General features: G+C 35.1%; 1 protein-coding gene across 7 annotated transcripts in view; it reads left to right on the top strand.

Annotated features, from left to right (window-relative positions):
• Positions 1-3,244: 3,244 nt before the first annotated feature.
• The window catches only part of LOC150080888 (casein kinase II subunit alpha-like), a 496,207-nt gene continuing 481,924 nt past the window's right edge, over positions 3,245-17,527 (top strand). For 4 of the 7 annotated variants that reach the window (XR_016547403.1, XM_090381541.1, XM_090381537.1 and 1 more), the window contains exon 1: positions 3,245-3,328. The gene's annotated coding sequence lies outside the window, so the exon portion shown is untranslated. Of the gene's footprint in view, positions 3,329-3,673; positions 3,787-17,527 lie in introns of those variants that run through there. The other 3 variants (XM_090381540.1, XM_090381538.1, XM_090381539.1) reach the window with 3 other exon arrangements.

The raw sequence follows: 17,527 nt of genomic DNA, 5'->3' as shown, positions 1-17,527 counted from the left end.
CGTTTTGTGATATCCAGTCGATTTCTTTTCTTTAGGAACAAATCATTTATGGCACTAAATCCACATTCAGCTAAATATGAAGATGGAAACGGTAACAATAGCTCTCTTGCAAAGTTGGTTGAATTTGGGTATTTAATTTCTGTTTCATCACAAAGCCATGCCATCGCTCCTTTTATATTGAATAAAGTTTTAACTGACTCATCATTTTGCATTTCTGAGAGTTCTTCTTGGTACTGCATTGATACATCAGACAAATCCACTAACATTGGTTGCATCATCCAGGTTGGAAAATCAATTTGTTTTAAATCAGAAAACCTTTCTTTTAAATCAGCGGACAGAATTTTCAGATGATCGACAATAACAAGTACAGCGGTATCAGTCACTTCACATTTTTGCAGCCGACCGGGCTAGCCAGGTGAGTAAAGTGCCTGCTTGGCAACCCAAAGGTCGCGGGTTCGATTCCCGCCTCGGGCTTGGATCAAAGTACTGCAAAAACCTTGGGAGGTGCATTATGGCCACAGAAGCCTATGCGCCAACAACTACCAAAAAAAAAAAAAAAAAAAACATTTTTGCAGCCAACGAAACTGTTCAAAATTTTTGTTACAAATATATTTTTGACATAATTCAATAAATGTAATGAAACCAAATATCTTCGCTTTTGCATCGACGAGAGTTTTATTTGTTCCTTGAAGTTGTTTATTTAATATATTTAGTTTTTCAAAGATATCGGCTAAATAACTCACAAATGCTTTACCATCGACCGTTAACAGATGCTTCATTTCAGGTTTGTCACTTAAAAAGTCACTAATAGTATCAAATAGTTCCATGAATCTTTTCAAGCAGTTCCCTTTCGAGAGCCACCTTACTTCAGTGTGAAGTAAAAGTCTCACATGGTCTCCATTTTGTTCTTCACAAAAAAGCTTGAAGAGACGCTCACATTTGGCATTAGCTTTAATAGCATTGACACATTTTATAACTGATTTTAGTACTTCATGAAGAACAGGCGAAATATTTTTAGCTACCAAGTTTTCCCTATGAATAACACAATGCACAAGAAGCATTTCTGGATTCTCATCTTTCATCAATTTTAAGCAGCCATTTTTCTTGCCCATCATATTAGGAGCACCATCTGAAGCGCAAGATGTTATATTTTTCATTGGTATATTATTGTCATCTAAGTAATTTTTTAGCTTATTATATATATCTTTGTAGGTAGTGGTGCTCTCTAATGATTTACAGAATAACATTTCTTCAGCAAAATTACCTTTATCAATATATCTCACATAAGTTATGAGTACGGCTTCACTGTCTCTCAAAGTTGATTCATCCATTTGCACTGAGAATTTTCTTGTTTTCAGCTTTCCAACAAGTTGTATTTCAATATCTTCACTCATTTCATCTATTCTTCTGCTAACAGTATTGTTATTGAGTGGCATAGCTTTCACGTCTTTGTCATCTTTTTCCAGAACTGTTTTAAGAAATGCTGATATTGATGGTTTGATTAAATTCTCTCCTATAGTATGATTTTTCCCAGATTTAGCAATGAGTAAAGAAATTTCATAACTAGCCTCAAGAGTACGATTGACAGTTGCAGTATGAGCAATAAACAGAGACTTTAATGTTGCTCTTTTTTCAAAATTCTTCTTTAAAGTTTGAAAGTAATCTAAATCTGAATTTACATGAGCATTATGTTTCGCCTTCAAATGCGCCTCAAGACGACCTCGCTTCATTGATTCGTTGGTCAAGCATTGTTGGCATAAAAGACAAAAAGGTGACCTTTGATCGTGGATAGCGGGTATGAAACCAAATTTTAAGTATTCCTCTGAATACTGACGAACTTTTTTTTTACTTGCACTACTCATTTTACTGCGCAACTGAAAGAAATAAATATAAGATAAATCAAAAACTAAAAATAAACTATGCATTAAAGTTAATTTAATTTTATTTTAATATATCAAAATTAATTATTAGTACGCTTTTTGAATGAATAAATCACACGAATTACTGAATTCGGGCTATTAAATCTGTGGTCTCTGTGAACAAGCAGATAAGTCTAATTTGTCAAAAATGAGATAAGTGCACTATAATAAAGTATTTATTATTTACTATTATGTGACACGCAGCTATCTTCGTTATTGTAGTTTTAGCGTGAGTAATAAATATTTGTATATTCGAATATATGCGTGTTTATATGAGAGTGTGAAGTTTATTTTTCCTCTCCTGCAAATTCGAGTTTTTGGACTTATTTGCTTATTTACTGAGACCACAGAAATACATATATGACAAATACATACCATTGTATATCACGGTTCTTCATTAATAATAATTCTGTGCGTGGACAAAGTAATTTTTATTTTAATCTGAGATCGTCAAACCTATCCAAATGTACAGTCACGATGCCCAAACGAGCGTTTGTATGAAAGGAATTACCTATTTCATATAACATGCTGAGTTTGCGGTAGGCTACAGTAGACAACAACCACTTTGCTTGCACATTGCATATGCCATAAGCAATCGTCCAATACAGTATGTACTATTCCTTCACTAGGCATAGTAAGCAATACTCTCCGAGCAAACTGTAGTTGATATTACTCCAAACTTTCAAGTGCAGCTCTATAGAAAGTACAACATTTAACGAATGCTTATTTAAAATTGAGATACCAACAATTCTTCTTTTGTACAAGTTAAATCATAGTAGGCGGCGGTTGTTTTAAACTCTAGACGAGCAATTTTTGAATTGCCCCCCTGAACAATCAAATTGCCCCCATGTGGGGCGTGGGACCCACGTTGGGAAACACTGATCTAGATGGTGCTGCAAAGGACTCGTGGTATCCCCGGTTAAATTTTTGAAGATTTTCTGAGCCCCCGCTTAAAAAATAAAATTAGTTTGATAAAATGTGACGGATTGTTTTAAACACGGATGTTTCTTAGATGAAATTCTTCTTGAATAAACCGCTTGTTAACAAATTGGCAGTATCCTCCCGAGCAAAAGGCTTTTTGCTACAAACCGATTTGACTTGCGAGATATTTATAATTTATTACACATGTATATTTACATGAATATGCATTGCTCACTTTCTAATAAGCATTTGTTCATCTTTTTTACTATGGTGTTCGTTGGGAGTTATATTTTCCGGTTTACTTTCAACTTGTCGAAAATCATACTTTGAGCTTGTCAAATTTTGTTCGGCAGACACGCTTTCATATTGAGGCGATGTTTACAATTTCAAAATTTCCAATACAGTACCAGTCAGCATGGAATGGCTCAGTTGCATAATGAAAGCGTCCCTTCAGCTTTAAAGTGATCTTATGTCGTCATTTGTGCCCTGTAGGTGTTTCTTTCGTGACCATTCTGTTAATTAAGGGAATACTCTATAAACTTATTGCTTTGAAGTTTACTGTGCAGTGTAAAAAAAAAATATCACAATGTAAACTTTTAAAAGAACGAGCAGAATAATTGATTTATAAAATAGACAGCGATTTTGAAGCAATACACTACGCGAAATTTGGAAGATAACTCTATAAAGAATGTGTCTACTTATGCGTTGGATATGTGATTAAGTATTAATATTCAAGGCAAAAATAGAGATCAACTTCTATGCAAGAATATATGGAAAATCTTGGAACTCTATCGCCACACTGATGTTCACAGTCGGCTTTCTCTTTGCTTATAGTAACCTGATTGGTCGATTGTAAAGTAGGGTTAGCCTCGTGTCACAGAATAGCAATTTTGTCTTTCATGCTGTCGATGTGTTATAAATCTTGGCTGTGTTGGGCTGCGTCGTTGTACGTATTTTGCTCTCCGTGTGATATTTTATGCTATAATATAAAGTTTGGTTGGAAAACTGGAAAAATCTAACACGTGGATTAGCTTTGTTCTAAAAGACATTACACTTTCCCCCCCATTTTCTAAGCAATTAAGCATTACAAATTATATTTTTTTTGAAAATATGCTCGAATAATAATAGTGTACTCGAATTTGTTAAAAGTTTCTTTTCAGATAAATATTTTAAATACATTTGCCGTGTTATTGCTAATGTAAAGATTTAATATATTTAATTAAAAAATAGTTACTAATAAAAATGCATATATATTATCTAGATCTCAGTAAAGTATGTTTTAGTGATGAAACATATATGCATTCGTGAATATATATTTGCACTGTGTGTGTAATATTGTTTGACCTCATCTTTTGATATTCTAAACGTAAAACTTCCACCTAGAATGAAACATGTACATATGGTAACCTTGTGATTACAACTGCATACTAAACCCTTGTGCATTATACATCTTTTTTTTTTTTAATCAGAAGCATGTTTAAACAGTATTGCTTTTTTTTTTTTTTTCAGTAGGCTAATATGTCATTATTAGGATAAATGTATGCCTAGATTTATGTATGCATGTGTGCTCAAAAAAAGAATGAAATAGTCTTACAAAGATGATTAAATGGACTTCAGTGTTAGTTTTATAGTAACACACACCACAGTATTTTCCAAACCGTTGTTAGTATTGTGCATTTTGTCAGAGAGAATGTTTAAATGTAAGTAGAGAGAAATCTTTCATAAAGATCAATACATAAAGACCGGGTCTTTATGTATTGAACTGCAGTTCTTATGTATTAGCTAATCTTTAGAATTTAGTGAAAGCCAAGTCATGCCAGTTATGTGTATTGAATTTAAACTACAGGTGTCAATAATTTTGTCTTTCCTATTAATTGTATTGTATTCTAAGCATGCGTCTTTATGCTTTACTGTAAGCCCCTATAGCTATTGCATCAGTTGTCCTGGGGCAAGCTCAGCATTGCCAGCATGTTTTTTGTACTGTATAGAATATAGATGGTACTTCTCTATATGGCCATGTTGGTCCGGCACTTTGTCCTGAATGCCTCTTGGACAAACCTGCAACCACTGGCTTGTCTGGAGCTGTTGTTTCTCTTCATTGTAGGAACTCGTGACCGAGGGCTAATAAACGGAATTTAGTTAATTAATCCTTTGATATCAGTAGATAAGAGTGGATAGTGTTTATAGCATATTGATACAAATGGAAGAACTTTATTATCCACTTGGTTGCTGATTGACACTGCATTTTAGAAAATAGGATAGTTGGAAGTAACTTCCTTTGTTTCTTACAAGTTCCAGATTGTAAGCTGTGAATTGTGTGACTGTAGCAACTGAAGAATTGTAAAGAATTGCCACATATATTAAGAATTTTGCTGCAATTAGTTAAATAGGAAAAAAAAGTCTCAATAACAGCTTGTTTTTGATGTTCATTTCAATGTGTTCAGAACATGGATAATACAAACAGCATTATTCACACACAAGTAAAAACTATCTCCTTGACATGTCAAAGTGTTAATGACAGCGACATAACTAGCACATGTCAAAGTTTTCTGATCCTTAAGCTCTGTTTCATCATAATTACTAACTGATTTAAAAATATAACTATAATTATCTAAGTCAGTTTTAAAAAGCCTTTAGTTTTTATATGAAAGGTAGTGGCTCTTAGATAATAGTTATTTTATAATTTAACCTTTTTATAACTTAATTCATGTTATGATTTTAATTTATTATTAAAGAATAATTTAATAAGAAATCAATGGAAACAAAGGGCACATTTTTGATATTTGCCATAGGTACCAAAAATCATAGTTATGGTGCTGGATTATGATGAAATGAAAATTTTTACTTCGTTGTTGGGAAATTCTTTCACCCTTGCTAGTTCCTGTATTTCATGAAGGTATATCCACAAAATTGTCTGAGTTGACAGGTAATCCACGAGTGGGCAGGCCAATTAATGACTGGAATCAGGGGTATGCTATTCTAATAAGACCTTGACAAGTTTGGCAGATAGGCTGGAAAGTGTCAGTTGAGGTTTAACATTGATAAACACATAAGGAACTGTGGGGGTGTACTGCACTTGGGCAGTGATAACCTCAGAATAACATATCAATTGGATGATGTCACACTCAGGGTAGTGGAGAATGAAAAATACAGTGCAGACAGATTGTTAGGACAGCTCATGGGTTCTGGCAATTATATATAGGAATTTTCTAAATCGAGGCCTACAAACCTGAATGCAGTACAAAATGCAATTTTGTACTGCATATTTGTTTGGGAGCCTCATTTTAGGAAGGATGTGAGTCCATTGGAATGGGTGAAGAGATGAGCACCAAGATTAGTCGAGCACAGAAGGGTACTCTTACTAAGGAAGTATTGAGTTCTGTAAATGGCAGCATCTGCAAATGATATAAATGAAGTGTTTAAGACTAATAAACGTTTCAGTGAACTGAATACTGATGGCATATTTACTCTGTCTCAGATGACATATACAGCGGAGATGGGAGAAATCCCAGGTGCCGTCTGACACGAACATGACATATACACACACACGCACACACACACACAAAGGGACATAAATTGGAAAGAATGGTTTCAGGATAGATGTGTAGAAAGTTGCTTTCAGGCAGGGATGGAATTATTGGAGGGATGGATAACTGAAAAATTTTTTTTTTTTTTTTTGTTGATGTATAAGCTTGATTTCTTGCACTATGTGCCACCATTAATGCTAATACTACTCCATTTGGATGGAACTGGCACTGTTTTAGAGAAACATCAAGCAAAGTGTTTTTTATATTCCACACAGAGGGAAATTCAGAAACATTTTTGACAGATGAATTCAAATTATTCACTGCACAGAACATTCATGTCTATTCTCTTCTGCAATATGATTTAGAGCATTTACTAAACAAGTTGTGAAATTCTGCAAATTGCAGCATCTTCAGGCTAGACACCTGCGAGGGATCTGATTGAGGTGTTTAAGGATATGAATGGCTTGAGCAAACTCAATGCTGATGGGGTTCTTCCTCTTGCTTATACTATGCATGAAGGAGTATAAACTCAAATTGAGGAAGGATGGTTCTAGAACAGATGTATGGAAGTTTGCCGTCAGTGAGGAGTGATTGATTGCTGGAACAAGCTTCCACCTGTTGTTGTTATGGAAGTGGATAGTTTGAATAAATTTTAGTGTTAATACTAATAGAGTAGTATTAGTGTTAATGCTAACACTAATACAAGGCCATTTGGATGGAACTGGCACTAGTTGAACAACATCAAGCAAAGAGTTTTTTATATTGTTCTACAGAGGGAAATTCAGAAACATTTTTGACAGATGAATTCAAATTTTTCACTTCACAGAACATACTTGTTTAGAGCATGTGCTAAACAAGTTATGTGAGTCAAGCTCAACAGAACACAATAGTGAAATTATAGTAACCTTATAACCAGAACACTTGCAGTAATTTTCTTACCTTTATCATGTTTCTCTGTTTATACTCCGGGACAACCAAACAGTCAGAGGAGTTCACAAGATAGACAGAATACAAGAAACAGCACCATATTTAGCAGTCATGGGCTTGAACTCCGGTGAATCAAGGCACATGTACTTAGGCGCCCGCGCCGCACCTGACCACTCGACTATGGCGGCCTCCTTTATCATGTATGGTGTGGTATCTGTTGCTCTCACAAGTACCTTTCATCCTTCTGTTTTTATGCTATAAAATTTTTAAGAGAATCTTTCAAAAATTTAGCAGTTGTAGCATGTTTTTCCAGCATTTTCACATTTCATTTAAGTGGTAAATCACTGTTGTCTACCACTGATGGACGACAGTGATTAACAGAAATATCACACAAGGTGTTTTAAAAATCATTGCTGTAGGAATGCAATTATGTGTTTTTGTTTTGAGTCATTTTGTGTGATATTTTATATTTATAATCACCAGCTGCATCAGATGTATTGTGCAGTGTGTTCCTTTCAATTTTTTGAGGATGGGAAGCTGTTCAGCATAATTAAATGTAATATTTAGTATGGTATAATTAATTAAATATACTCCATAAGATGGTTCTAAGAATAAAGAGGATACTACACACGTATGAGTCTGACTTCATTGGAGGAACCAATGAAGTTAGACGCAGAAAAATCAAAAATGCAGTGCTTTAGAATGCAGCACAGAATCATCTAGATATAAATGGCACTTTCAAGGAAATACAGCACACTTTTGTAAAGGTAGCATATTAAGAAATATCATGATAAACTATCATGATATTGTCTGATGGTTGTGATTCCTGGGTGTAGGAACACTTTTATGAAATTTCATTGGAATTTCCAATATCCGTGTGGTCAGATGCGAGGGTGCATAAGTGCACATGCCTTGAGTGACCGGGTTCAAGCCCATGGCTGCTAAATACGGTGCTGTTTTTTGTATTCTTTCTATCTTGTGAACACTTCTGACTGTGTGGTTGTCCTGGACTATAAACAGAAAATTTATTTATGTATTTTATTTTTCAGTCATTACATTTTTTTCTCACTAAGTAATATGTGAGAAACAGTATAACCTGATTAATTACGATGTAACAGTATATATATAAAAAAGGAATTCTGACATAACTGTAGTTTATTAAAATACAGTTAATGTTTCAGAAAGTAACTCTTTAAACAACATCATGCATTAATGGAGTTGGGATTTGTTTCCTTTAATGGTGCTTTCTTCTGGTAATGGAATTCAAAAATTACACGTGGCCAAAAATATGAACCTTTGTATTCATACAGTCACAGACAGAAGAAATGCAAATATATTCAAAGAAAACTGTGACTTGGGGTGATGACATGTTGCCTCGTTAAGCATAAAAGCTATTTGACTGCAATAATCTGAAGGGAAAAACGCTTGATCAATCAGACTTTGAAAAAGGTCTTATTGCAGGTGTGTATGTTCATCAGGAACCATGATCTAAGAAGTGAAAGCCATAACTGGTTTCTCGAAAGCATCTATCTCAAAAATTTTAATGAATGGAAAGGTCCATCTTCCTTGCCCCCACATTCACCTGATTTAAGTCCTATTGAGAGTGTATGGGATATGCTGTAGAGAGCTGTTTGGCAACAAAGTCCTCTTCCTTCAGCTTTGACAAGCTACATGATATTTTGCTGGAAGAATGGTTACAGTTAGACCAAAATGCACTAAAACACCTTATAGAATCCATGCCTTGCTGTATACTTGCTGTTATTTGAAACAGAGATGGTCCAATTTAGTACTGAATAAATGTTTGTATTTTGTTGGTCAGTCTGTTTAGTATTGTTAATGAAAACATGCTAACTGTCAGTCACTGTTAGTGTTATTGCATTGGACAGCAATAAGATTTTTTTTTGCAATTTTTTGTCATATATTTAGATCGTCAATGAATGTTTTATTGTAATCATTCAAAAGTTCAGAATTTTTTTTTTTTATATTTCTTTTGTGAAAAACCCAAGCACAAGAGGTATTAGAATTTATGGGACTGTGCATGGGTTGAAGGATGAGAAGATGAAAGAAGATACTTGTTGATATTAGACTTGAATTTCTCCAGATTGTAATTTTCAGGAAATGCGTATGAACGAAGGTTGTACCAGAAAATGGAAGTTGAAGGAATAAATGGGGAAGAAGAAAAATCCTGAGAGTGAAATTGGACAGTAAAGGGGTGCTGACTGGTTCTGGCATGATTTCATGTGTTTAGACTGGTTTGGAAGAGAGAGAATTATAGCAGCCAATTCAGAAGAACAGTTCCCATGGGACAACCTTCGTTCATACGCATTTCCTTAACAAAGTCTTTCCACTCTATGAGACAGAGTGGGAAGACTTTGTTAGAGATGGGCAAAGCCGGTGCTATCATTAGGCCAACTCGGCAGCTGCCTAGGGCACAGACCTTAGAGGGGCGCAGCACTAACTATGAGGGGTCAGTTTTTTAACCCATGTGAAAAATGTAACTGACAATTTATATTTTTTATTTTAAGTTAGTAATTTTTTAATTTTTTATAAGACTTTATAATTAATTATAATTCATATCACAACAGTACTATGAATTATAATTAATTATAAAGTCTTATAAAAATTTCAATACTCTAAAGGATGTTGTACATGGTGCAACATCCTTTTTGAAGTCAATGTTTCAAGCAAGCTACTACAAAATAATGAAGCTGATTTAAATTCAGCTACAAGCACATTGCAAGTGACCAAGAATTACCTTGTGGGCTGCAGGTGTGATGAGAGTTTTCAGAAAGTTTTGATAGATGCTACTGAGATTGCAAAGGAGCTAGAGATGCTACCAAACTTTGAGACAGTTAGAAAAAGGAGAAAGAAACAGTAGTTTGAATATGAGACGCAAGATTCAAAGTAGGTTTCTACTATGCTGTCTTAGACATGGCCATACAATCTGTTGAAAAGAGAGATTCCAACAGCTACAACAGTATAATTCCCTATTTGGCTTCCTGTATGATATATACTGTACCAACAAAACATCTACTGAAGATGTACTTAAGGCCTGCAAGAATTTGGAAAAATCATTGATGCACAATGGAAATAAAGATATTGATGCTGAAGATCGGTGCTGTGAACTTAGCAATAACTCGAAGACTTCCAAAGTCTATGCCACTACAAGGAGTAGTTCTCTTTTACAGCAACAAAAAAACTCCTAGATAATGTGCCTAATGTTTCTGTTGCTCCAAGGATCCTTCTCACACGTTTAGTGTCAGTGGCAACTGGTGAATGCAGTTTCTCAAAGCTCAAACTTATAACAACTTACATATGCTCAACAATGTTGTAAAAGAGACTAGTTGGCTTTGCATCTGTATTAGTTGAACATGCCCAAGCTTCAGCACTTGACCAGAAGGAATTGGTGACAAAATTTGCAAAGGAAAAGGCATACAAAGTGTGATTTTGATGTGCCTGAAATTGAAACTTTTAATAGACTTAAATTTTAACATCACAATTCATAAGATTATTCAAAATGACTTGTGTGCTAAAACATTTTATTTTGTATTTGAGAAAGATAATCAAAGATTAGTAGTTAGCCTTGCATAGGGTGCAAAATATCCAGGCACACACCGGCACTGGAGATAGGTTATTAATTAACCTAACTGCCTCTTTTAAATGGAGTCTAGAAGCCTGAGAGAGGTTTTGTGTGCACTGCCCCAGATGTGGGAACAATATTCCATGGTAGGGCAGATTTGTACAGAGTGAGCAGCTGTTTGGAAGAAAGGTAACTGAGAGTGAAAGAGAAAACCTAGTTTTTTAGAAGCAGAGGAAGCAATATTTGTGATATGCTTATGCCAAGAGAGAGAGAGAGAGAGAGATTAGAAGTCAGGGTAAACCCTAATAGAGATATGTGATCTTGTCTAGAAATCCAAGTGCCAAGGAAAAGAAAAGAAATCTCACAAATCATCCCATTTTTCATTTTTATAATACCACACAACATGAGGTTGAGAATGGCCATGAGAGAAAGGCTCCATTGGAGAGAAGAGCATCACCAAGTTGTGATCCGAGGTGCCTAGAGGACCACTCACCTTGTCCCTGAACTTGGAAGGGTTGTTTGTGAGAAAAAGATCAAGATTTTTGGCTATGTGATTAAGATTATCTGATATTCTGGTAGGTAAATGAACAATCTGTGCAAGGCCATTAGTAATTGCAAAAGCCTCAGCATCTCTACCAGCTGGAGTTGTGAACATTAAAATCACCAAGAAAGACTACCTCACTATTATGAAAGTCAGACTGAAGAAAGTCAAGTTTCAAAGAGAGGCAGTCAAAGAGTTCCAAGTGATTAGGGGAGTTGAGAGAATAATAGAGGCAGCAGATGAATTTGACAGATGGTGGGGTAGAGAGATTTTAAGACAGAGAAGATTGAAAAGACATGATTCAAGATTACTAAGTCTCTGATAGGGAATATCAGTATGTACATATGCAAAAGTACCACACTTTGAAGTGAAATCTTACGGCAAATAATTAAGACAACTGAGAAGAGCAGTGGTTGAATCTACAGATAATTGGGATTCTGTCAGAAAAAGTATGTGGGGAATGGGCAGTGGCATGCTCGTAAATATTTAACAACTGGCTCACAAAAAAAGAAAAAAAAAACCTGGATCAAGAATAATATGCATGTTTATATTTATTGTAAGTTTAACCAATATACAACAGCTTGGAATACAAAAATTTCAAACAATATTAAAATATTCTTTTTTTATTGTAATTTCCACATAGCCAATTGATTCTCACAAAATGTTTTCATTGACTTTTGCCAAGCTCTTGTATCTGTAGCCAATCTATGGTTGAATTCAACCATGATTTGACAAATGGAGTTGCATCCCAATCCACTAACTCTTTTCCCAATAAATTTATTGTCGTTAAATCTGATATTTGATCTATTGTTAAACTATTTTTCACCCTCGTACAAATTATGTTCATTTCAGAAAAAACCCTGGCTGGATTTTCTTTGTCATCATATACAAACTTATCGCCAAAATTCCACTTGTGGATTGTAGTGCATGCTGCTCTACAGTTTATAGCCATTGTCAGTTTAACAACCGGCTCGCAAAATTCTTGAAAATTTTAACAACTAGCTTGCCCGAGCCGGCTCCAGCATACTACTGGGTATGGCATACTGCAAGTGAAAATGGATATCGTTGAGATTGGAACTTAGACCACATATATTTGTGAAATGAAGGAAGATGTGTTTAGTAGGTTTCGATCTTTTTTGCAGAAGTTTGTTCTAATAGTTTCACTACTCACAATGTATTCAGTAGTGAGAAAAGGTGAGGCGGACTTGTTGTATAAAGTAATGAAATTTTCAGATATGGCATATGCAAAGCAAGAATATAGCCAGCTCCTTGAGATAACATGGCACTAAGTCGTGGCAGTAATGAGGGTACAAATCAAAAATATTGTTGATTTGTACCCCCAAAATGTAAGGAAAATTTGATGCCATGATGTCCATCATATTCTCAAAAGATATCAATCATGCTGGAAGAGATGGGGAGCTTGCCGGAGCTTTGCTCTGTAGACTAAACATGGGTTCTGCCACTTCAAGCCATCAAAAACAAAATGGTGGTATTGCACTGGTTGACGAGTCATCTCCCACCTAATATTGCTTGGTAACACAGGGGCAGCATTCCTCTGTGTGTTGTGAATATCACATCTCAACCCCTGCTTACGTATGTTTGAACCTAGGTGGTCTGCTCCAGTATAATATGTGCCATATTTCAGAACTCATGACTGTATATTCTGGGTTACTACAGTCCCACCATCATGAATATGCAAGCAGAGAATTTGGTTGTTGCAGAATGACCAGACTTTGCAAAAATTTGGTCAGCTTGACTTGAGTGTCACCTGAATATCAGTTCCATCAGCGTTTTAGACTCCCAGGTAGCAAGCCCAGCTTGTCATACCTGAGTCAATGTTTGTGACAGCCCCAAGATTTAAGCATACTGAAATTTTTGTTCCAGCTTTGTTTTTCTAATGAGAATGAATTTTTAGGATCTTGATCCTTTGATGGGGTGTTGCAAAATTTATTCTTTTTGTTTTATGATACAGGCCTTTAGTTTTGCATCAAAAAGATAAATTGCTTATAATATAAAAAGTCTCGACCAGTAATTGAGTTAATGATATTAACTAGAGTTTAATGAGTTAATTTTTAAATATGATAGTCAGTAATTAATGTGTTTGTACAGATGACTAACTGACCTTGTAAATAAGGATATAATAAACATAATGAAAACAGTTGAATCAGTAGTGGAAAAAAAAAAGAGTTTGATATGTGTTCAGGGCCCTGTTCAAGAATTACTTGCTGTGCTCTGGGGTCCTGTGCAAAAATGAATATGGGGAATTTTTGTAATAGTGATTTTTTTATTTTTTTATTATTTCAAAATTTACAGTATTCAACTTTTCAAATTTTTTAAAATTTTACAGCTCTTGGAGTGACAATAATATGGGTAACTAGATATTAAGATGGCGGTAGGCTTGTTGACAGAAATGCAGAAAATGCAGATGATATTATTATTTAGACAATTTGAGTGTGGGGCCCTATTCAACAGAACTGGTTGACATGCTTGTGGCCGGCACTGTATGTATGTGTTTTTATTACTTCTATTGTCCGTGATCATATCTAGATATAGGACTTTTTTAATATTTGTAATTTTCATATTCTACTATTCGTTGATTCCTTTGACAGAAAAGAATGAACCAAGTGATATAAATGAGAGATATAAATATATCATGGGGAAAGGAATTTACTGTTTAAATAAATTAACCACTGAATAAATACTAGAACTTTACATTCGACCTTTATTATTATTATTATTATTATTATTATTAGCCACACGGTACAAGGAAGCCCGAGGCTTATGCTGCACCAGGCAAAAAAAAAAAAAAAAAAATTCCCGAGTTACCCCCCCTGTGTGTGTGTGTGTGTGTGTGTGTGTGTGTGTGTGTGAGAGAGAGAGAGAGAGAGAGAGAGAGAGAGAGAGAGAGAGAGAGAGAGAGAGAGAGAGAGAGAGAGAGAGAGAGAGAGAGAGAGAGAGAGAAGTAGAAGGCATCACCAAGAAAGAGAAGAATGATGATATCCAGCTCAGGACCCTGGGTTTGCCAAGCCCATACTCACCAGATGTGAGCCCCCGGGGTTAATAACCAACCTCTGAAGTGTTCTGTGGTCCACTTGGTCACAAATATCACAGACAAGTTGATCGCAGGATCTAGCATATCTTTAAGTAAACTAAAATGTTTACTTTATGTATGTGTTATAGAAATATAGTAAATGTGTAATCATAGTACTGTTAAACGTTCATTCACAGATATCTTTGAATGCAGTTTATTTATCAAAAACAATTATTTCCATAATTAAATCATAAGGTAGTAATTTAAATCTTACCCAGTGATATGCTGTCTTAAATCAACTTGTTTTCATATATTTTATTTGTAATCCCTTTGCATATCATGTGATTTCATTGCAGTCTTGGTTATTTAAATATTTTATCAAATGGTACAATTTTTTTTTTAATGTCTTTTAAATTCATTGTTTAATTGAGTTAATTTTATTAAGAGTTTTAGATAAAGTGGAGGAGAAATTGTTGAAGTTAAGCGTAAGAAAGGCACCTGGGGTGGATGGGATCTATCCAGTTATATTAAAGGTGGCATGGCAAAGGAACTAAGCAAACCCTTAGCCATAATTATGAGAGCATCCTTGGACTTGGGGGAGTCCCACGGACTGGAGATGTGCAAATTTATCCCCAATTCACAAATGGCGATCTAAGGGTGATACAAGTAATTACAGACCGGTTAGTTCCGGGTAAACTTCTGTTCCGCGTAAAATAATCGAGTCGCTCGTTAAAGATGCATTGCAGGATCATCTAGACAAGACTGCAGCAATAATTCAGGCACAGCATGGGTTTGTTAAGGGAAAGTCTTGTCTGACAAATTTGATTGGATACTATGATGTAGTTACAAAGGAACTGGATGCAAAAAATAATTTTTATATCATATACTTGGATTTCAGGAAAGCTTTTGACACTTGCGTATGGAAGAGTACTGTACAAATTGGAGCAGAATGGTATTAAGGGTAAGTTGCTACAATGGATAAAAGGGTGATTGAGTGGGAGAAGACAGAGAGTGGTAATCAATGAATGCTTCTCTTTGTGCACTAATGTTATTAGTGGAGTGCCACAGGGTTTGGTGTTGGGCCCACTGTTGTTTTGCATATTTATCAATGATATTGATGAAGGTAAATCAGGCTTAATGTCAAAGTTTGCAGATGATACAAAGGTTGGCAGGGTTGTTAATGGCAGTGTGCTATTGCAGCAGGATCTAGAAAATTTGGGCAGATGGGCTGAGAAGTGGCAACTGAAGTTTAATATTGACAAATCCAAAGTACTGCATATGGGTAGAAGTAACCCCAGAGCAACATACCAACTACTTAGGGTGGTAGAAAATGAAAAAGACTTGGGAGTAATTGTGCAGTCAGATATGAAGTTTTCTTAGCAATGCAGACAGGTTGCAAGAGCAGGCATGGGGTTTTGTCAGTGATAAACAGGAATTTTGCTAACAGGAAAAAGGTGGTGATTATCCATTTGTATAAGGCAATGGGCAGGCCACGCCTTGAGTACTGCGTACAGGTCTGGAGGCCTCATTTTAGGAAGGATGTAGATTTGCTTGAGCATGTACAGAGAAGGGCAACAAAGTTGATGAGGAGAATGAAGAGATCCTCTTACCAAGAGAGGATTAAGTTCTGTAAATTGTAGTGGCTGGAGACTAGGCACCTGTGGAGTGATCTGTTTGAGGTGTATAAGGCCTTGAATGGGTTGAGCATGCTGAATTCTGATGGGATCCTTCCACTTGCTCAGATTACAAACCGAAGGGGGCATAAATTCAAATTGCGGAAAGACAATTGTGGAATAGATGTGCGGAAATTTGCCTTTAGCCAGCGGGTGTTTAATTTCTGGAAAAACTTTCATCTGTCTTTGTGGAAGTTGATAGCTTAAATAAATTGAAGGAGGAACTGGACAAACTTTTAGAGGTAATGGTTGTGTGAATTTTTTTATTTTATTTATTGTTTTTTTTAAATTTTATTTATTATTATTATTATAATTTTTTTGGCTGATGCTACATCAGCTCATATTCTTGCTTTCTTGCATCACATGTCTCTATTACTATAATAACCAAAGAGCCCCACTAATGTGCAAGTTTGAATCTATGACTATTCCTTCACTTTATTGTTGATAGGAAAATGTCACACAACTCTTTAATAATAGATACATAATTTCCATCCCAGCAATGTAAGCGATTCATAAAGTATTTTTGATCCAGTATTTTACTTTTAAAAATCTGTGTGGTATGGTTTCTTGACCATTACACCTAGTCGAGAATAAGATTAATTTCTTTTTTATTTTTTTATGTAAATTAACAGGGTTTAAAACTGATTTTTCTTTTTACTCGGTGGTGAATTTCTTAAATAACTTAATTATTTTGGATGTTGTACTCAATCCATTTTTGAAATTTGATTTCACTGTTGATGCTGGAACATTTTTAAATTTTCAATACCTTCAAAATGCAGAATATTAGACTCGTCATCAGATCCAGAGAAAACCCCATTGTCATTGGAATATTTATTGTAGCTGTTCTTTTTTTTATTATATATACCCTTTGGTTATTCCTAAATGTGTCTGGGCATCATAATGTAATTGGTGAATTGGGCCAGATAAGCTCGCAAACTTTACTATTATCAACTTCATCTGCTTACTGCCAATTTGTAATTTGTGAAATTTCTACCATATAGGGCCGGCCACAAGCATGTTCAGCCAGTTCTGTCGAAATAAATAATATCATCCACATCTTTTCTGCATTTCTATCAATGAGCCTAGTGCTGTCTTGCCCACATTATCGTCACTCCAAAGCACTTGCATGAGTTGACTTGAAAATTTCTAGAAGTAGTGTATACTTATTCTCAATGTGTATGTTTTGTTTGTTATCCAACATAGGATGTTATACGCACTTTCAATAATATCTGTACTGTTCATGTGATGTGTGTGATTATTGGTTCTTATTATTATTTATTCATGTTCTGTTTTTATGAGATGACTACAATCGTTAAACAATATTATTGATTGATTAATTACTATATAATATCAGTGTAGATACACCATAGATAACTCTTAAGAAACTATGCTGGTAGTTAGTGTGGGA

The sequence above is a fragment of the Mastigoproctus giganteus genome, chromosome 9 (assembly GCF_048544385.1).
Source record: "Mastigoproctus giganteus isolate SK-2022 chromosome 9, ASM4854438v1, whole genome shotgun sequence".
Taxonomy (NCBI): Eukaryota; Metazoa; Arthropoda; class Arachnida; order Uropygi; family Thelyphonidae; genus Mastigoproctus; species Mastigoproctus giganteus.
The sequence above is the reverse complement of the archived record's forward strand: the minus strand, read 5'-3'. Positions and strand labels throughout refer to the sequence as shown.